Here is a 22,390-nt window from a genome sequence, read left to right as displayed (position 1 = left end):
CATAAAGTAATAAAGAAAAAAGAAATAAACAAAAGAAATACTCTTTGGGTTGCCTCCCATAAGCGCTTGTTTTAATGTCTCCAGCCAGACGTTTCAGCCTTCATCAACCAGGATCTCCAAGAGGAATACATACACAGGTCCGCTCCATTTGTTCTCCATAGCAGTGCTTCAATCTCTGACCATTAATTCTGAATATATTCCCTGTCTTGTCCTTCAAGTCTATTGCTCCAAAAGGGAAAACCTTGTCAATTGTATGAGGACCTGTCCATCTTGACCTCAACTTACCCAAGAAGAGTTTTAATCTTGAGTTGAAGAGCAGAACCTATTGTCCTAGAGCAAACTCACGCCTAAGAATCTGTTTGTTATGCCACTTCTTCGTTTGCTCTTTATAGATTTTTGCATTTTCATATGCATCACCAGAGAATGCATAGCGAAGATGCTCAGGGAATTGTTTCAACTCTGTAGATATAGGTTGCTGCATCTTTTCTTTAGAGATTATAGAATCCATCTTTGCTACCATAGGATCTAGCCTCCCCATATGCTGCTGTGTTGTAATCTACTGCAAGGATCGTCCTAAGTGATCAGCTGGTACATCTTTTTGAAAGACTTTTTCTGCACCTTGCTGAAAGACATCTACTCGAAAGCAAGTGCTTGAATCTTCTAGGAATCTCATGTCTTTGTAGATGTTGAACATAACCTCTTCCTTGTCCACTCTCAATGTTAACTCACCCTTTTGCACATCAATTAAAGCCCTTCCAATGGCCAAGAATGGTTGGCCAAGAATTAGTGGAACTTCTTGGTCTTCCTCCATATCTAACACCACAAAATCAGTAGGAAAAATGAATTTGTCCACCTTTACCAATACATCTTCTATGATTCCACGTGGATACTTGATGGATCGGTCTACTAGTTGCAAAGAAATAGTTGTTTGTTTCATCTCTCCAAGTCCCAATTTCCTGCAAACAGAAAGTGGCATAAGATTAATGCTAGCACCAAGATCATATAAAACTTTATCAAAAAATGAATTTCCAATAGTGCAAGGCTAAGTAAAACTCCCTGGATCTTTTAATTTTTAAGGCAATTTCTTTTGAAGAATAGCACTGCATTCTTTGGTAAGCTTCACTGTTTCGAACTCCTCCAACCTTCTTTTCTTTGAAATGATCTCCTTTAGGAATTTGACATAATTTGGAATTTGTTCCAAGGCATCTGCAAAAGGAATATTTGTGTGAGTTTTCGTTAAAATATCCAAAAAATTTAGAAAATTGCTTATCTAATTTTTTCTTTTGAAAGCGTTGAGGATAAGGAAGTTGAGTAGAGAGAATAAAAGGATTGTCAAGAAATGAAATTGCTGGAAGCGTGTCCGTCTCTCTTGGTGTATCATCTACAATTTCCTCTTCTTCCCCTTTATTCTTGCTTCGGCCATTCTTTTCAGGTGTAGGTGTAGACATGGTTTCCTTTGCTGGTGACTTCTCAATTTCTCTTCCACTCCTAAGTATGATGGCCTTGCATTGTTCCTTTAGGTTTACCTCTGTGTTGCTAGGAAAAGTTCCTCTTTGTTGGGAATTTATGATCCTGGCCAGTTGCCTAATTTGCATTCCAATGTTCTTCATAGTGGCTCCTATATTGTTGCAATGAGTCTCGATGTTGTCTAACCATGCATCTGTCTTTTTAAACCTTGCTTTTGTCTCCTCAACAAAAGATATCATGGCATTCTCGAGTCACATCTTCTTCTCACTTTGTTGACTATCAAATCTTGCAAGAGGTTGCAGCACATTCCTTGTATTTCCATAAGACAAATTCTCATGATTTCGAAGCACTGGATGGTAATATTATGGCAAAGGATCACCACAATAATTATAGTTCCGATTGTTGATGTATTGAACCTGTTCATGACTCACTTCATTGCTCGGATCTGTCCTACTTGTAGCTGCCACATATTCTACACTTTGTGGTATCCTCTGGGTTGTCAAAGCTGAAATCTGATGGGATAGAGAAGCGACTTGAGCTGAAAGTGCAGCAAACGACTCCAAATCATGAATTACAGCAACTTTCTTAGCCATAGTTCTTTTAGTTGGCCATTGATAGTTATTTGAGGCCATTTGTTCCAAAAGAGCAGTAGCACCCTCAGGTGTCTTTGTCATCAAAGTTCCCCCAGATGCGGCATCAACTAAAGTCCGCGTTTGCCCATTCAACCCATAATAGAACATCTGAATTTGTAACAAATCTAGAAATCCATGTTGTGGGCAGCGTCGAATCAAATCCTTATACCTTTCCCATGCTTCATAGAGTGATTAAAAATCATATTACTTGAATTAACCAATCTCACCCCTTAGTTGGGCCGTTTTTACTGGTGGAAAGAATTTACCCAGAAATTTTTCTGCCATGTCCTGCCAACTAGTGATACTCCCAGGTTGTAGAGACTGTAGCCAACCTCTTGCTTTGTCCCTCAAAGAGAAAAGGAATAATCTCATTCTAATGGTGTCTTCAGTAACACCATTGATCTTCACATTGTCACAAATCTCCAGAAACATTGCCAAATGGATATTGGGATCATCAAGTGGTGATCCACTCAATTGGGTCTGTTGCACCATGCTGATTAATGCGGGTTTGAGCTAAAAATTGTTGACACTAATGGGCTGGCGTCTAATACCCGAATAGTTGTCATTCACAACTGGTCACACATAATCCTTCAAGGCGCGTGGCTGCGCATTATCTTGTCCGTTCTCCATGGTTAATACCCTCTTTTCCCTTATTGCTTTAAGTGTTCTTTCAATCTTTGGATCAAAAGGAATAATGGCACGTGTTCTAACACTGCACATCCAACATAAAAAACACACCAGAAAACACAGAAAAAAAATAATAAAATAAAATAAAGAAAAGAAATAAATAAAAATATAAAAATAAAATTCTAAATTAAAACCAATATTACTTTGTATCGATATTGGCAAAAATAAGATAAACTCAATCCCTGGCAACGGCGCCAAAAACTTGATTGGTGCAAAACTGCAAGTGCACAGTATCATAGTTTTATAATATAATGATGTGTAGAGTATCGTCCTCAGGGATTGATGTCTTAATTTTACCAAGTACTGAAATTTTATTAACCTTGATTTTATTTATAAAAATTAATAATTTTAGATTGCGAAATTTAAACAAAGCTACTTTAAATAAACTATTCAAGAGAATTTAAAACTGGATGCTGGTTATCAAATTAATGATGGTGAAAACTTCTAGGAAATAGATTTCACCTAATTTCTCACTGTGCTTTACTTATTTAGCCAATTCGAATTCATATTCTTTGTTTGTTAGCAAATCTCCAATTTTTCCAAAAGCCTATTTCGATAGCCAATCAGAACCTATTCTTGTTTATTATTTAACATAAGATTAAACAAATTAATAATGTAAGAATGCAATAAGACCCTCGATTTTTAATGCTACATAGCTTCATACAAATCTTTCGATCTCTATATTTACCTATGCTGAATTATTCAAGATCTATCCTATAATCCCCCCTTTTGGTAGCAAATCACAAGACTAAAATCATTTAATTAATGACCAGTTAATTAAAAGCATTAGGTACAGAATAACTCAATAAAACATTAATGAAAACTACTTCAAATTAGCATCAAAGAGCAAGCATAGTTTGAAACTGGTTACATTGTTTTCCTAGAATACAAAAATATAGTCCATTCCGAAAATTAAATCAAACATATAAGATTTCACCATGCATTCTTTTATTTGGAGAGTACATGAAAAACCAATACTCGCAGCACTGCCGTCACACATCGTAAACACCATAAGCACCACCGTTGTTCTCCGCCTTCCGATTCCGAAAAGATTTTATTTTTGTGTGCTGCCACCTATCCTTTGCTGGTTGTGTTTGTCGAACTTCAATTGCAGAATCGCTAGAAAAAAAAACCTCAAGAAAAAATTCTCCCTTTTTTCCTCCAAATTTTTGTGCGGCCTCTCCCAGCAACATAATAAACTCCCAATATTTTTCCCAAATTTTGGTGCGGCCTCTCCCAGAAAACCCTATGCACGGCCTCAAATCTCCCATTAAAAGCCCCCCTAAAGAAGTTTCCAAGTAGCCTACAATCTTTGACTTTTCAAAATTTCCATCTTTCCATTCTTTCCTTTTCTTTCTTTTCTTTCTTTCTTTCCTTTCTTTGACTTTTTATTTTTTTTATTTTTTTTCTTTTCTTTTTTTAAACGTACATGATCTGCCATCCACCTTCAAGCCCAATTTCGACCCTCCTACAACTCGTAACTCTCAAATATTAAAACACAAAAGTTGTAGAGCTCTTTCTCAGATTTCCCTATAATTTTGAATTGTCTCAATCGGAGCTTAGAAGAGAAAGTTACACCCAGATTACAGAGAATTGTCTAAATAGTCCATAAAACAGTGTATGGTAACTTCAAGTCAGATTTCGACCTTGATGCAGCTAGTGTTTCGCAAAACGCAAAACATGAAAATTGTAGAGCGTTTTCTTATCTTTCTATGTCATCTTGAATCATCTAAATCAGAGATCAGATGAGAAAGTTACACATATAGATTACGAAGTTGTATAGAAAACGGCCTCTCTTTGCGTGCATGACTCGGCTTCTAGAATTATCCTTTGAATATTCATGAAAATCCCGGATTCTCACAGTCTTGATTTGGACTCCGCCTCATATACACGGCACATCTTCATGCTCATAACCCGCGTACATTCTAATTTCAAATATAATGTTCAAAAAAAAAAACTATCCTTCAATAATGAAACAAATTATCGGGTAAGCTCAATGATTAAACTATTAGACAAAATAGGGCATTTTTATTAAAATTATAATCTTAAATGCAAGAAATTAAATGCATAATTATGCAACTGTGGTGTGTAACCATCGACCATATGGTCAATTATGTTGACTCCAAAAGAGTTCGGTCGACCGCGTATAAATGAACTAAGTGAGTTTGGTCGACCAGGTTATGGTCAATCTGTTGACTCGGTTCTAGTTCGGTCGACTAGGGGAATTTTGTACATGGAAGTATGGTCAACCGAACATGTAATTTTCATACATTTTGGTTCTTTTTAACTTGTGAAAACAACCTAATCAAATGACCAAGCATATATATATATATATATATATATATATATATATATATGCATAAGTGAGTGTCCTAGGGTCATTTCTAGTTCCTTTTTAGTTTTGATCTTACTCATCACATCATGTAGGTGATGCATGCAATTATTACAAGTCAAGCTCTATTTATTATTATAGACCCTTTAAATAATAATGAAATAAAATACAACATATATATTGGGTCTTCAACTTTAATCTCTCTTGGTGCTATCATTATTATTCGCTAATCAGTATATCTGCACATAACCTCAAATACCCATCAAATACAGCAAGTATTTGTCATTATCAAAACCGGGCGTGACTAATAAGGTCAACAAAATCCATGCCTTTTAAGCTTCATTTGATCATCTTTCTTTGGAGTATAAGATTTCAATGATCCTTGTGAGCACTTGACCTTGAATTCTTATACTTGAGTCCTGAAATATCATCACTTAACCAAATATGTTAAGTTCCTATTATTTGTTATCATCAAAACAAGATTTTACGTCTTGTAAGGCCAACAAGTATTAAAGGTATGAACTTAATGATTCAAAGCAAAGATAGAGAATTTTGAAATTGGGAACTCCTGTTTTCTTATTTCAACAACTAGATCAAATTGGAAAAATCTAAAGGATTCCAATTTGAAGGTAAGATTAGGAAAGAAAGTCATGCTATGACAAGCTTTAATTTCTTACATTGTAAAATCCTCACAAGACAATTGACCATTTTAGTCCCATTTGACTTCCAAAACCAGTAGAAGAAGAGTATAAAATAAGACAATACAAATACTAATGCAAAAGTTGTTTTAAAAGGGTATGTCAGTTAGTAACAACTAAACATGTGATTATTGTCTAGAAATTCTTATTAGAATATGAAGGGAATGAGTTTCAAAACCCAAGACTTTATTTTGGGGGTTAATGACATATTTACTAACATTTCCACGTGTGAGCGAGGATTGTGAAAAAGTATAAGCTTTTAGTTGCTATAAATGTGTAGTTCTTGTAAATATGCAATGTATCATGGACATTCAAACTAATATGCAATGTGTCTTGTAAAATCCTAGCATTCTACTTGGTTGGGGAGATGAAAAATAATTCTCACTTAAGCTGTAACGACCTACCTAATTTACCAATTAATTTTTTTTTTTTTTATAAAATTCAATATAATAATCCTGTACAACTGAATAACATAATCAACATAGACCTATGGGCACTAGCGATATACCCAAAATACCACTCAAATACCTAAGTGGCTAGAAACATAAATTACAACATACGATACAAACAACCACAATACCAGAGTTTTACTACAACTGTTATATACATACACACATCCCAAAATAATCAAAAAGTGCTCTAGGGTCACAACCCAGAAATCCATTAGACCCTAGCATATCGACTTACCCTTCTGCCAGGGTAGAACAGTCAACATCTAATGCTGTGGAGCTCTATCCGCTCTTCTATATGGGGCTCCTGAAATGTTTATATAGTCGGGGTGAGACACCTCTCAGTAAGGGAAATAAACTAATATCAGTGTGTGACAACATATGTATTTTTGTGTTGTACATATAACAGTACATAAATCATATTTAGTAAAATCATCTGTATCATTTCTGTTTAAAACATAATTTATCATAATATGATATAACATACTAAGTTTCTATACATGAAATCATCATATATGACTGTACATGAAATAACACTTTGGATGGATAGCTGGCTGGTGTCATGTCTTACCCCCACATGACTAGATTGTGCGACTTGAAGGCAGGATCTAGCAATGGCTGGCCGACCACGCTAGATCAATATAAGTCTATAAGTACGATGGGTCTGCCCCTCTTAGTCCGGACACTAGAGGGACGCCTGCACTACCATAAAACAACATCAACTACCAATCTCCCATTGCCCCTTACGACAAGTGGTAGCGCTAACATATACATGATTGTGATCATATAGCTACGGTACCATGCTTTGTAAAAGCCTAAACCAAGCCATCCAGGTTCTGATAACATATAGTATATTTCCAAATAATGACACATGGCTATTTCATAATAATATTTGTCATGATAATATTTCCATAAAATTTTGCATAACATATCATATTAAATTCACGGCCCTTACGCTGGCGTTTTGTATCTTGTAAATCACGACCCTTATGCTGGCATAACATGTCATATAAAACCCTTGGCCCATACGCTGGCATATCATAAAAAATATCGGCTCTTACGCCGGCATATCATACCATACTGAATCATGAAATCTCTGCACTGTTTAACATAATATTTAAAACATAGTTATTGTATTGTTTTAGGGTTTTTTCGTGAAAACTGGTAATACATGAATATTCTGGGAAAACATACTATTTCATTATCATAATTTCCATGGTAAATGTTACTCATGCCACACAAAAGTGATAATATTCAGAACACAAAATCTGTTCTAAAATCATATTTCTGATATTATACTTGAAAATCATATTTCTGATCAACAACATTATTTTCAACATAATTTTACAATACACATATTTACCTGAAATTAAATGCTGTAAAATAATAATAAATATATTTTCATAAGAAAACTGACTTAGTTTATCCCCTTACCTGACTTATGGAAAATCCTACAAATTACTCCAAAATTACACCCATGTGGTCCCCAACTCAACACCTTGAAATTGATATTTTTCTAACTAAACTTCAATATTATCTTCCCTAAGATATTTCTTCCGAGTCTAGAAATACCAAAAACCTAATAAAACTGAAATTAACTAACTTACCGAAATTTTGGGATGGTTCCCAATTTAGCTTAACCAACGATCCACTCCTACAGAAATGAAAAGAAACTTAATTTATCATATCATACTGAATTATGAAATCTCTGCACTGTTTAACATAATATTTAAAACATAGTTCCTATATTGTTTTAGGGTTTTTCGTGAAAACTGGTAATACATGAATATTATGGGAAAACATACTATTTCATTATCATAATTTCAATGGTAAATGTTACTCATGCCACACAAAAGGGGTAATATTCAGAACACAAAATCTGTTCTAAAATCATATTTCTGATATTATACTTGAAAATCATATTTCTGATCAACAACATTATTTTCAATATAATTTTACAATACACATATTTACCTGAAATTAAATGCTGTACAATAATAATAAATATATTTTCATAAGAAAGCTGACTTAGTTTATTCCCTTACCTGACTTATGGAAAATCCTACAAATTACTCCAAAATTAGACTCACGTGGTCCCCAACTCAACACCTTGAAATTGATATTTTTCTAACAAAACTTCAATATTATCTTCCTTAAGATATTTCTTCCGAGTCCAGAAATACCAAAAACCTAATAAAACTGAAATTAACTAACTTACCCAATTTTTGGGATGGTTTCCAATTTAACTTAACCAACGATCCACTCTTACAGAAATGAAAAGAAACTTAATTTATTATATCATACTGAATCAAGAAATCTCTGCACTGTTTAACATAATATTTAAAACATAGTTCATCTACTATTTTAGGGTTTTTTGTGAAAACTGGTAATACATGAACATTCTGGGAAAACATACTATTTCATTATCATAATTTCCACGGTAAATGTTACTCATGCCACACAAAAGGGGTAATATTCAGAACACAAAATCTATTCTAAAATCATATTTTTGATATTATACATGAAAATCATATTTCTGATCAATAACATTATTTTCAACAAAATTTTACAATACACATATTTACCTGAAATTAAATGCTGTAAAATAATAATAAATATATTTTCATAAGATAGCTAACTTAGTTTATTCTCTTACCCGACTTATGGAAAATCCTACAAATTACTCCAAAATTACACCCATATGGTCCCCAACTCAACACCTTGAAATTGATATTTTCCTAACAAAACTTTAGTATTATCTTCCCTAAGATATTCTTCCCAGTCCAGGAATACCAAAAACCTAATAAAACTGAAATTAACTATCTTACCTAAATTTTGGGATGGTTCCCAATTTAGCTTAACCAACGATCCACTCCTATAGAAATGAAAAGAAACTTCCCAAGAGTAGCGTGGCAGCTTCGGATCATCGATCCGACAAAAACCTGAGCCATAAACTTAGAGAGAAGGTAGGGGGGACGGATTCTAGAGAGAGAAAGAGGATGCATGCAAATTTTTGCGATGAAAATCCGAGTTTGGCATACTTATACACCTGCCTTCGTCGACGAGACACATCACTTCCTCGACAAGGCTAAGAAGGGTATTCATCGACGAACTCATAACCTTCGTCGATGAATTTCAGGCCTTGAAGTTACCCCTCTCGGTAGTATTTCGTCGATGGAACACATGGCGTGCGATAAACCCAATAGGGAGTTCGTCAACAAAACTGGAGGGTTCATCAATGAACCCTACTTTTTCCTCTTTTTTGAATTTTCCTTTTTCTCCCTTTATTATTATTATTTAATTTCTATAATTCTTTGACTCTCTACATAAGCTCCTAGTTGATTAATGTGGAGAATAGATGAGAAAAGTAATAAAAAAAAAGAGTCTGCTTTTTCCTTATGCACATTTCGTTTCCTGAAAAAGATTTCCGACTGATTGACCACTTATTATGCACAACTATCGATAAATTCAAGCTTAAGATCAAGCTCAGGCTCAGGAGGAACAAAAATTTTTTCACTATTGGAAAGTTTAGGCCTTCATAGGATGCAAAAGCTTTGTTCAGTAAAGAGAGAATCAGTCGAACCCATACGGACATGTAGAGCACAAATGAGATGAAAATGTAGTGGGCTAGCAGCAGCAAAATAAATCAACTAAACAATGGCAGGTTAACACAAATGTACACATACATGGAAAATATCCTTTCTACTACTAATAAACATCAAAAACTGAAAAATAAAACACAATAACAAATTCTTTAAACAGAGATGTTCAAAGAAACATACCTTGAAGGATGGAAGGCTTCTCGCGGTTGATCTCCTCAGTGAAGATGACAGGGACAAATCTGTAGCGTTAGCAGCGGCGAAGAAGAGAGATGGGGAGACTGAGAGAGAGAGACCAAAGAGATTGAGAGATATGGAGAGACTAAGAGAGAGAGGCCAAAGAGATTGAGAATACCTTGAAGCCCTCAGGCGGTTGATCTCCTCGGCGAAGGCCACGATGATGGCTCGGAGGGTCAGTGGTGGCGGTGATGAAGAAAGATGGAGAGAGAGAGAGAGAGAGAGAGAGAGAGAGAGAGAGAGAGAGAGAGAGAGAGAGAGAGAGGAATTAGATTGGGGAATCCGCGTGTGGTTTTTCAGTATCAGACTATTAATGACAAATCTTCAAATTCGTCACTAATAATGTTTAATAATTTTTTTTAAATAAAAGAAGTATTAGTGACGGATTTAGGAACCGTCACTAATAACGTGCTAATATTGACGAATCATCAAATCCGTCACTAATACTACGAAATAAATTTTTTTATTTTTTTTAAATTAAAGAAGTATTTATGATAGTTCCCAAATCCGAGACTAATAAGGAGATAATAGTGATGAATCCCCAAATTCGTTTTCATTTTTTATTTTTTTTAAATTAAAGAAGTATTAGTGACAGTTTCCAAATTCATCACTAATAAGACAACAATAGTGACAAATCACCAAATTAGTCACTAATACTATGGAATAAATTTTTTTTTATTTTTTTAAATAAAAGAAAGTATTAGTGACAGTTCCAAATTCATCACTAACAAGTGGCTAATAGTGACAAATAACCAAATCCGTCACTAATACTATGAAATAATTTTATTTTTTTTTAAATAAAAGAAGTATTAGTGACGGTTCGTAAATTCGTCACTAATAATTTGCTAATAGTGACGAATGTGAAGATTCGTCACTAATATTGTGTAATAATTTTCTTTTATTTTTTTTAAATAATGTTAGTGATGGTTATTTAATCGTCACTAATAACAGTCATTTAGTGACGGATTTAATTCATCACTAACACAGAAAAAATCGTCGCTAATATTTTCTCGGGATAATTTTTGTACGAAAAATGTTTTCTCGTGATACTTTTCGATTTTTAGTGACAAAACTATTAGTGACAGTTTCAAATTCAACACTAATAATGTCGTATTAGCGACAGTTGCTAAAATGGTCACTAATACCACTTTTAGTGGCGTAATTGAATCTGTCACTAATAGTTTCGTCATTAAAAATCAGTTTTTTTATAGTGAAGGGCGAGTAAAATCTTCATCTTATTCAAACCATATACATAAATTAAGAGGGAACTTTCAATGATATCATGTAAGAACACCAATGGTTTGTCATTATCAAAAAGGGGAAGATTGTTAGCCTTGTTGGCTACATGATCTTAATTGTCATGTTTTGATGATAACAATCCATTAATGATTCTAGGTAAACTAATTTTGCATGTCAAACTATGATAAGTACAAACTCAAATGGAAAGATCAAGTAAATCTTAATAGGCTAGATATCACAAAAAAAAGGGAGAGATTGTTAGCCTTAAACTATCACGGGAAACTAGTTTTCCTCTGCTCAAACTATCACGGGAAACTATTTTTAGGCAAAAAATCATCTCGAGAAAATATTTGTGACGATTCTTGGGGTTTTAGTAACGAATTGAATCCGTCACTAAAAGTCACTTACTAGTGACGATTAAGTAACCGTCACTACTATTATTGCATTAATAATAAAAAATAATTTATTTAATACTATTAGTAATGGTTTAGAGAATTCGTCACTAATAGTCTGTTAGTAGTGAAGGGTTTTTAAACCGTCACTAATAGTTTTTTATTTTAAAAATATGAAAATAACTTATTTAACACTATTAGTGATGGTTTTGAAGATTCGTCACTAATAGTATGTTATTAGTGACGGTTTTTAAACAGTCACTAATAGATTTTTTTTATAAAATTATTTATTTAATACTATTAGTGACGGTTTTGAAAATTCGTCACTAATAGTTAGTTATTAGTGATAGTTTAGAGAACTGTCACTAATAGTTTTTTTATTTAAAAAATATAAAAATGATTTATTTAACACGATTAGTGATGGTTTTGAAGATTCGTCACTATTAGTCAGTGAATAGTGATAGTTTAGGGAACCGTCACCAATAGTTTTTTTTATTTAAAAAATATGAAAATAATTTATTTAAAACTATTAGTGACGGTTTAGAAGATTCATCACTAATAGTCTCCAAATGAAAAACCGGTGCGGGTCCCCCCAATCTCCCTCGTTTCCCTCCTTTATTGCCCACGACACCCGATCCTCCCTCCTTTCCCCAATCTCCCTACTCTCCTTTCAATATCCTCCTCTTTTCCCTCCTTCACTCCCCAGCGACACCCTCTTTCCATGGTCTCATCGTTCTCCTCTCGTCGGCTCACAGCCCAAGGCTGACTCGCAAGCCGTTACGATTGTGGTTGAAGCTTTAGGTTTCTTTAAACCCTAGCTACTCCATCGTTCTCTTCTCACTAACTTGCTAGTACGTCACACTGACTCGAGTCCTCAAGAACCCTCTCCTTCGCTGTTTTTACGTGGTTGATCACATTTCTCATTTATTTTTTCTAATTTGCCCCACTTGTGGGCGATGTATGAATTTTGAATTCATAAATAATATATTCGTATTTTTTATATCAGATTTTGTTGTTGCTTTTAGCTTTTTCGCCTAATTTCTTTCCATCAATGAGAAAGTTGGTTCGAGTCTCATTTGCTTTGAGTTGCAGGTGAGATGTTCATAATCTGGCTTTTTAATCGTGATTTCTAATCTTAGATATTTTTTCTAGATCACTGTGATTTTTTGGACAATTTGATTATTGTTTGATACTTGAATTTCACAGAGCTGAGGCTCTACATTTTTTTATTTAATAGAATTTGAAAGCAAATTTTTAGAAATGGAAGTGGAGAGACTGAATATGAATGGCAGCTGCATTCCTAATATTATGTTTCTTGTTGGAGATTTTGTTGACCCTATTGGTCATATCCCGTTTTGATCATGACAAATACCTTGGTATTTAACATTTGCCAAGTTTGCATGTAGGACCATATTAGTAAGATCATATTGATGGCATGCGGTAACTTGAAGAAGAAAGAAGACCCCGACATGTTTATTTGTTATAATTTATATTTATATTCTTTCAAGTCTGTAATATCGCTTTAAGCCAAGGTCTATAATAATTGATGTATATCATGCATATAGGAACCATAAGCTCAAATGACCTTAGACAAGGTTGACCGACGCCAGGTTTTTGGACTAACTCAAAGACCTTAGAAAGACCTTAGATCCCATAACTTACACGTAAAATATTCCTTAAGATCACATATAATATCAAGGGAATAAATTGAAGTAAAATAGGACTTAATAGGTAAAAACTGTGAGTGGTTGGGCGACCGAACCCTTAGTGTTCAAAACACTTCCGGCGACCGAACCATTGAGCAGTCATCATGTTGACTTGGTTTTGGGCGGCTGAAATTAAATGACTACATCATCCATTGGCGACTGAACCATAACTCTGACCTTTCCCCACCAACTCGGTAGCCTGCCTCAGGTGACCAAACACATGAGTTCGGTTAACTGAACTCTAGGCCAGGCGACTAAATTACAGACCTTTTGAAAATTGCCTCGGTTTAGAAAATCGAACCTTGACTCGGGCACCCGAACCTTCAAAAATAACTTTTTTTTACTGAGTCTGTTCAGGTGACGGCACTGTGGTTCAGCCACCTGAAACTCTCGGGTTGGCATATTTTTAACCGAGGTAATTTGGGGTAAAAAGGGGGTTAATTTCTTAAACATAATTAAAACAAATTTTAAAATTACCCATGAGTCCCCAATGGTCATAATTTGCCCCTTCTCTATATATATGCTTTCATTTGCACAAATTAAGGGTGATTAACAAATAGGATTAAGCCAAAACTCTCTCAAATTTCCAAATCCTATTTTGTTCATACTACTCTCATACACTCTCATACACCTATTTCTTTGATTATCCAAACTTTGTAAGAGTGCCTTGAGTGTTTATACTCGACTTCATTTTTCTTAATACTTTATTTGTGTTTTTTGTTGGTTGATTTTGATACTGAGAGTCAAGCATAAGTTTTCCCACTGATTTAATCTAATAAATCTTGTGTGGGGAAAACTTGGGAGCTTGTGGGTCTTTGCATTCCTATTACAAGGCGGCTTTTATTTTGTGGTGCAAAAATATTTTTACAAGCTTTTTCAAACATCTCTTGTGCTAAGTATTTTGAGAAAATATTTTTGAGATCATTTGATTACTCTTGCGAACATCTTTGAAACCCTAAGTTGATATTGAGATATATTGTTTATACAAAGTTTCAAAGAAAAGCTTGTTGATACACTCTTGTGCATGATTGAGCATAGAAATTATATTGAGTGTTGATTGTACACATATACACCTTTGAACTTATAGTTCTTACATGACTGGTGTGTGTTGATTAGTGCTTGAGCTGAATCGATGAATAGTTTGCTTAGTTAAGAAGCATTTCTGTGTATGCAATGTTTTACATTTGTTATATTCTAGGCATGGGCTTGAAGAGGGAGACTACTCATGTTGAATAGTCTCGGATTGGCTTAGACTTGATTAGGAAAGCTGGGTGCACCATCCTAGGTTGAGGTCAACCTCACTAATAATACCTGGTTGTACCCAGTGCCACTCCACCTGTTAAGTGAGCTGTAATGGAATCCTTGTACTGGTGAGCCAAGGTGTGGACGTAGGCACTTTGGTTTTTGATTTTCGCATTTTAAATTCTAGCACATGAATGTTTGTATTTTACTATTTTGAATGATTGGGTTTATAATTGCATAGGCAGACCCTAGGTTAACCATTACTGCTGCTAATCTAGACATATCTAGGAATAAATTTTAAATACCCAATTCACCCCTCCTCTTTGGAATACACCAAAGTCAATAGATTTTATGAATATGAATGGTAGCTGCTATAGCTTTTTCAACTGTATTGGATTTATTTCTAGAATTTGTAAGGTAGAAAGACCCAAAATTTTGGCACATTCTTAGTTTCTAATTACTGATAAAGGTGCATATCAAGCTTTACGAGCTAGATGTTATCACAGTAGATGAGATTATTGGAAATACATGTGGATTGTATTGTTTCCAAAATACTAGCTAGTCAGAGTTGAGACCTCATGAAAGAGCTCACACGCACACATTATAGTATGTTAATGGTTTTTTTTTTCGACCAACCCACTTAGCTTACGCATGTGCTCTATTTTATTGGTGGGGTGACAAAATCCTTCGACGATGCTAATGATATAACATACAAGTTTTTTATTTTATGGAAGTAGGTTTCCAACTTTCTTGTTTTTATTTTTTGCATTTCTTCATACTTATACTATAATATGATGTTAACATGGCGCATGTGCTTATGTCTAATTACTACTTCTAAATGTATGGTTCTGAATAGATATTGTTGCGTTTTGCTTTTCTTGTGATTAAAAAATAACTAATACCCCTAAAGAAACTTACATCCCAAAATAAATTTATTAGTAAAAGGATTGGAAGATCGAAAAATGGTTAAAAGATTTAATACTAGTATAAAATGGCATGGGGTGGATTTGTCCATGTGTTTGGAGTGAATTTAAGTGTAGTTGCCATTTGTTCAGTTATATATGAGTGAGGTAATGCCCCTTGTGTTCAATCCATGTGTTAGGAGTGAATTTGAGTGTATTGAAATTTGTTTATTACATGTTTTTGAGGCGGTGCTCATTGCGTGTTTATATTACTACAAGTATAGGTTAGGCGTATGTGCCATGTATGCAAGTATTCTTCATGTGCTCTTTTCTTGAGTTTGTAATAGAAGTAAATAAAGTGGCAAAGTTGTATGAGACATGAAATTTAATTTTAATGTTCATTGAAACTTATATAGATTTTTTTTTTATTATTTTGAACCATTAGAGACATATATTATCTTTTGTGTTAGAATTTGATCAAATTCTTTTACATTTTCCTAATGTTTTCTTGTCTTGGGTTGCCTGCACTAGAATCTCTAATTCATAGACAAAAATCTTCCTCTACTGAAATGATACTTACTTAAAGACATCCTTACATAATCAAAATTAGAGACAACCACTAAGGGATTCTAGTTCCACTAATTAACTTAAATATTCCTTTTTGTGGTTAAAATATAAAAATCCTCTAATTTTGGTTCACCATCCCATCCATAGGAACTCTTTACCAAACCACGATCATATCCGATAAAGACTATACCTATCCATTGGTTTGTATCCTTGCTACAAATCATGATCATATCTATAGGATACTTTCCACTCTCCGAAGAGCGTTGTTCAATATTTATTCGAATTCCTTTCATAAGCTCTCAAATAATAATTCAAATCCATTAGAGCTTCAGCTTCGTGAATTAAGTTAAATGACTAATATGATTACTATTGGTTTCAACATATATGAAAATGCAATAACTGAGAAACCTATGCATGAAAGATAAGAAAGACAAACCATTTAAACTTAGGCCTCTCACGTATTGTAAATCATAAGAAAATAGGCAAATATAGGCTTAGCTCGCTTAAAGATATATACATTGTGACTTTTTGGTCTTCTAAGCCTATTCATCCAAAGCCAAGCATATATCATTAAAAATCTAGATCTCTTGGCTAAATGATTTGAAAAATAAGAAAAAGACATTAAATGAGTCGAGTGCATAATTGAGGAGGAGCATTCATCTTTCATATCTATATACATTAAAATGCTCTCATTTTTTATTTATGCTTATATATCTGTACATTCTTGTGAGAACAACTCTGCACTAATCTCATAATTATCTATTGTCAGTTACTGTTCATATCATCTGTTGGATAATTCATTTCTTTTATGAGTTGTTGATTGAACTCCTAGAAAGCTTGCTTGTTTTGAAAGCCTCCTGCATGACGGATGCAGTTATATAATTTGCATGCTAGTTGTGGATATTAGGTTGTGGCTTGCTTTATATGTTTTATCTGTTGAAAACAACCCACTATTAGGTACAAGTTTTATGGAAAAAATGTTTAATTTACAGAGAGCATGTTGCCGAAATTTCAAAAATATTTCCCAAGTAAAACCTTTTCTAAAGATGATTATAATAAAATGAAAGTTAAAATGTTCTTGAAAGGATGAGTGAAAACTAATTGAATATTTAACTTCATCCTAGCATAATCATCAAAGATTTAGAAAGACTAAAATACATCCCTATAGGAAGTGCATAAATGACTTATATGCATCTTCTCACTTTTGAATGTTGAGGTTCTTCTAAAATCCCTAAATATTATATCCAGTGCTTAAAGGCTTATGATTTGATATGGAATGTTCTTGGGTAATGAACATTATTGCATGCCTTAATATATACTCTCTGATGCATCTATGGTCTATAAGGACAACTATACTAATCAAGTGACAAATGTAATTGACAAATACTCAGTATAGTTGATTTTAAAGATTTGGATTGATGCCTATACTACTAGGCTTAATGAAATAATTATTTATCTAGTATAAGTAGCTTATTGCATCTATGCTAGAATTCAAATTGATAGGGGGGGCATCTAAAATTAAAATGCCTATCATATTATGCTCACAAACTTTTAAGGCTTAGATTTGTGTTTGATTCACTCGAAAAATGAGCAGCTCGGAAGCTATCCCAAGTATAGGAATTCTGTCGTGTAATATTAAGCCCATGGGCTAGATCGTCTCCTCAGGGAATGCGTTTTAATCTCAGATTTTACGTTCTTCCAATTGAAATTAAAAAGGTACTGAACTCAGTTCAGATTCGGGGTTTTTCAAGATTGTTGGGATTTCTTCTGACGAATTAAATGAGACGTAATTTTAAAAACCTAAAACTAACATGCACTAAATAAAAGAAAACAAGAATAGAAACCCTACGTTTACTTAAGGAAACATTGGGACACGCATTAATAAAAACTGGAAACCTAGAACATGGAACTAAAACATGCAAAAATGGAAACTCAATTAGACACAAATGCACATACTAAAATCAAACCTTTAACAAAACTATGAAAATTAAATCAAGCATCATATTTTAAACACAAACACAAACTCAACAAGAATTTAAAGCATGCAAACAATGACGAAATATGATAAAAACATGAGTTTTTGCTTAAACCAACCCTAACTAAACCATGCTTCAATAAAAAGACTAAATTTTGAAAAAAAAAAACAACTTCAAAACAAAAACACTCTAAATAAAACGGAATTTAAATTAAAGGAACGATAAATAAATAAAAGAAACTAAATCAAATTCTTTCAATCTAATGACAACATTAATTAAGAGAACATAAAAAAAATCAAAATTAAACTTCACTCAAGCAAATTAAAAATTACTTAACAATCATTCAAAATAAGGATTTCAAAACTCTACTAACAAACTAAATAAGAAGAAAGGAACTATTTTGCTGCAATCAACAATAAAAGAAAGGAAAAAAAGAAAGAAAGAAAGAGATATGTATAGCTGCTGGAGAGTGGTCGGAAGTTCTGCAGGTTGTGGAACAGAGGGCCTCTGCTGCTGTGCTTCGGGGCCTGCTGTTCTTGCTCGGTTGCTGCTGTCCTCCACTGCATGTGCTGGAATAGAGGATGGTGCTGGGGAAGCTGGTTGCAGCAGCTGGTGTGCTCGGGTTGCTTGGTTGCGTGTAGTTGGAGTTGCAGAAGACGGCTGCTGTGCTCTGCTGTGGTGGCTGTTGTTTGGAGGAACAACTGTGCTGGAGACTGGCTGAGAGACTGGTACAGAGGAGCTGGGATAAGAACCAGAGGGAGAGGAAGAGCAGGGGAAGAGAGGAGAGTTTGAGGGAGAGAAAGTAAAGGGAAGAGAAGAGAGCAAGATGAAAAAAAACAAAGCCAACTAAAGAAGAAGAAGAAGAAGAAGAAGAAGAGGAAGAGGAGAGGAGAGGAGAACCCCCATGGGGCTGCCTGCACAAGGAGAGGAAGAGAAGGAGATTTAAAGGAGGCATTGGGTGCCCTAGACCCGGATAGCACTGACCCGACCCGTTAGGAAAGGGTTGACCCGGCAACTTGATTTTTTTCATTTTTTTCATTCTCTGTTCATCGGAAATCTGACCCTTTTGGAGCCTGTATCTCAAAAAACTCAAAACACAAAAGTTGTAGATGATCCTTTCCTCTTTCTCCAAAAATTTGAATCGTCTCAATCAAAGCTCAGACGGAAAATTTATGCACGAAATACAAACAGGTATTGGTTTTGGTTCTCGGGAATTTTCCTGCGACAAAAAATTACCAAAACTTCATAAATAGTGCAATAAAGTTCAAGAATGATGATTTTTGCACTTTATTAGAATATTGGATAATTTTGGACATTTAATTAAAAATATAAACCATAAAGCTTGGGTTAAACGTTCAATTACACAATTTTGACCCGTAATCAGTATTGAATTCACTGTGGCATGTGCTTAAATATAATGATCTTTGTGAAAATTTTAAGTTGACATATATGAAATGACATATAATCTTGAATGTGATTGTAAATATTTAGGATCATCATGATTGTAAATTTATGATAATATTTCAACTTGTGTGCTTAATTAACAAACTAGAAAAATATTGCTTGCAAGCAACCCCCCAATACTTTAAACTAACATCATAAGGGGAATATATATATTTGTATATATACATATATATATATATATATATATTTATTGTAATACTTCATGGCAAGAACTAATTTCAAAACTAAATTTTTTTTAAAGTCGCATAACTGGTTCAGTAACTACACGTAAAAATGCATGCGAACTAGTTAGACTGTGTTTATGCTCAAACCTATCCTTTATATACCGCATGTCTTTAAATTAAATTTTTTTTTCGGGTCTCATGAAATGCTTAAGTCGCAATGGTTTGAGGATACTTCTGGTTTAACTACGTTTTTCATGTCATTTGAATATTTTATTAACCAATTATATTATTTCTGTGCATAATTGCTATATTTCATACTTTGTCATTCATTTTGCACTGTATAAGTATATATTTTTTTGGATGATGAAAGTAATACTTCTTGATATACTGGACTATTTGAGTTGAGTAAATTATTGTAAATCATTTGATAGCTTTCAATTGTATGTGAGGATTTATATTAACAGATCAAGTAATAACACATAAAAGCAAAGCATGAAGACCCTAAAGACTATTTTTATGATTGTTATTCATTTTATGTAATGCGGGTCTGTAATAGTAATTAGAAGAAAAATGTCTTGTAATAATTCTCTGCATATCATGCATACAGGATATATGGTAAGTACAATAAGACCTTAGTTAGACCTTAGGTCCCAACAAATATGCACAAATCAATCCCCATTATCACTTGCACAATCAGGGGATCAACTTGATATAAATTGGACAAAATAAGCATGTTTAGTCAACCGACCCAACCAAGCTTATTCAGCTTGGTTGACCGAATTGGCCAGTAGTCAACTATTTGATCATAGTACTGTTGACCGAACCTAGCCAAGTTTATTCGCCTGGTCGACCGAACCTCCCAAGATCAACATATTGACCGCTTGGTCGACCGACCAAGTTTATATGGGCAATGCTCTGGTCGACCGAACCCCCACTTGGGAATTGCCAACAGCCTGATTGACTATACATTGTAGTTCAAATTGACCCAGTCAACCGAACCATGTAGTATTGGAAAATCGCCCTTAAACCACCCAAGTCTAGTCAACCATCCCCTTCAGTTCAAATTTCTCCCTATTGACCGAACGCAGTCACTTGTTCAATCGAACCTCAAGTTCGGTCGATCGGTGCTCTCAGGTTGAAAATTTTTTATTAGAGGTTAAAAATATTTAAACAGGGTTAACTTTGCTAAATTGTTTTAAAATAATTCTAATAATTCCCCACATGTCCTAAACAATTATATTTTGGTATTTGTCTATAAATATGAGTTCATTTGTGACGATTAGACTGAGATTAGCAAAAGTCATTAGCAAAAATCCTCTCTTTTTCAAAATCCTATTTTTGCCCAAATACTCTCATTTCTTCATTCCCTTGATACATCTTAGCATTGTGATTATTGATATTGATTTTGGGGAGATTAGTTAGGTTCATCCCCATATTTGAATATTATAAGTCTTGTGTTGGGATAAACTAACAAGCTTAAGGATCTTTGCGTTGTCATTGCAAGATTCCTATAGCTTTAATTTTGTCGTGCAAATATTTTTCCAAGCTATAGTATTTTCAAACTACTCTTATGCTTGTTTCATTGAAGGAAAATATTTTGAATTAGTTTGAATATTTGATTAGCATCTTTGAAATTCTGATTTGTTATTGAGATTTGATATAACTTGTTTCAAAGATATAGTTTGATTAGAACACTCTTGAGCATACTTGTTATCACATCTTATTGAGTGTTGCTTGCACAAAGACACACATCACTGAGCTTACATTTACCTATATAGTTTATGTGCATTTGATTGATTACATTTGGTACATATATTCTTGACTAAGAAGCATAATCACTATACCTTGTTATATTGAGAAATTTGTTGTATTCTAGGCGTGGCCTAAGGGGGCGGTAATCTAGTCCGGTAATTATTGGTGTTGATGGTTGAGGTTAGTCCTGTGTTAATTGACCTGGTTGTAAAGGTTGAGATCAGCCCTATGCTAATTGACCTGATTGTTTAGGTGCCGCTCCACCAGTTAAGTGAGCTTATAGTGGTAATCCTTGTGCTTGTTAGCCAAGGTGGGAATGTAGGCAGTTTACCGAACCTTGATAACATTTCTGGTGTCGTTTCCTTTACTTCTTTATTGTGCATGCTCGATTAAATTTCTATTGTAGTTTAAATTCCACTATAAATTTACATTGATATATTTTACATACACTAGATTGAGCATAGGCTTGTGTAATACTACTGTTAGTGGATTGACTTAGGAGATAAAATTTTTAAATACCAATTCACCCCCCCCCCTCTTGGGATTGCACCAAAGCTAACAATCATCTTTCTCAGCATTTTCTTATTATTCCAGTGATTCTGAAAATAAAAATAGCATGCTTTCTTATAATGAATTGCAACGAGAATATTTGTACACTCTTAAAATGCTTGAGAAGAAAACTAAAAAATGTTCTGATTTGAAATGTAAGTTAAAGAACTCTCAAAACTTATTGAAAAACAGAATGAATCCCATGCATCTGTGATAAAAGAAAAAGATTTAGAAATTGAGGAATTGGAAAGAAATTTGAAAGATAATTTTAAAATTATTCTTAAATTCACAGAGGGCCAGAGTAACTTTAAAAGACTACTTGAGGCACAAAGAAAT

The 22,390-nt window shown here is 33.9% G+C and overlaps 1 pseudogene; it reads left to right on the top strand.

The window, feature by feature from the left end:
• Positions 1-2,229: 2,229 nt before the first annotated feature.
• Positions 2,230-2,313, top strand: LOC131156861 (small nucleolar RNA R71; annotated as a pseudogene).
• Positions 2,314-22,390: the final 20,077 nt, after the last annotated feature.

Source organism: Malania oleifera, chromosome 5, assembly GCF_029873635.1.
Source record: "Malania oleifera isolate guangnan ecotype guangnan chromosome 5, ASM2987363v1, whole genome shotgun sequence".
NCBI classification, from domain to species: domain Eukaryota; kingdom Viridiplantae; phylum Streptophyta; class Magnoliopsida; order Santalales; family Ximeniaceae; genus Malania; species Malania oleifera.
Note: the sequence above shows the minus strand (reverse complement) of the source record. Positions and strands in the feature narration are given on the sequence as shown.